Here is a 1,063-nt window from a genome sequence, read left to right on the forward strand (position 1 = left end):
TACCCATGGAAACTGAGAGTGTTTTCTAATATTTTTCGGTATGTATTCTCCATAGTACGTCAGAGCCTTATGGACCACATATGGTCAAGCTAAATAAACAACGAATAAAACAAAAAATAAGTAAACACATACCTAGTGGGATGAGTACACTTGGAAGAAAGAGTATCGCCTACAAATGGATAAGACACATCATACGGGACTGTTTCCAAACTGAAACCTTCACCCTGCAGTAGAGTACACTATGTTATGAAACTTCCTATCAGGTTAAAGATTTATGCCCGACCGGGTCTCGATCATGGGAACTTTTCCGTTTCGCGGGCAAGTGCTCTACCCACTGAGTTATCCAAGTACGATTCACGGTCCACCCGCAAAGCCCCACTTGTCCCAGTAACTCTCTCGTAGCTTACAAACTTCACAATCTCTTCACATATCTAGTGGGAGTAATGTTCCTGGAAGAAAAGATATCGTGAAGGAACGGTGTAACCACACTATGGGATTGTTTGCAGAATGAAACTTTCTTTCTAGAGCGGAGTAGCGGACAAAAACTGTGTGCCCGATAGAACCTGGAACGCTGGAAGTCTGTAAAGGCATTCCCCAATGAAGGCAAGTTTACAAGATGTCTACCACAAATCTATGATGTATGAAATTCTATACCCTATCTGATTAAAAGGATCCGGACATGGGGCGACTTGCGAGCCGGTGATGAGGATGAAATGATGAAGAGGACAACACGCAGTCACCGAGTGGAGAAAATCTTCACCCCGGTCAGGAATCGAACCCGGGCCCATTTGCATGATAGGAGAGCACGTTACCACCCGGCTAAGCAGGCGGACTTTGTTACCCTCTCCTTCCGCAGGTGGCAGCAGCGATGTGTATCGATATTCGCACCTTTGACTATCTTTGACCTGGCGCTTGCAGTTTCCGGCTGGCCGGTGTGCGAGCAATCGGTCGGTTGGCGTGGAGCAGCGAGGAATTCTCGGCGGGGCGTCGTCTGGCCGGGGCGTCGGAGCGTGTGGCGCTGTTCCCATTGCTACGAGGTCCGCGGCTCACCGACCCTGGACAC

This window comes from Schistocerca cancellata, chromosome 5 (genome assembly GCF_023864275.1).
Source record: "Schistocerca cancellata isolate TAMUIC-IGC-003103 chromosome 5, iqSchCanc2.1, whole genome shotgun sequence".
Lineage (NCBI taxonomy): Eukaryota > Metazoa > Arthropoda > Insecta > Orthoptera > Acrididae > Schistocerca > Schistocerca cancellata.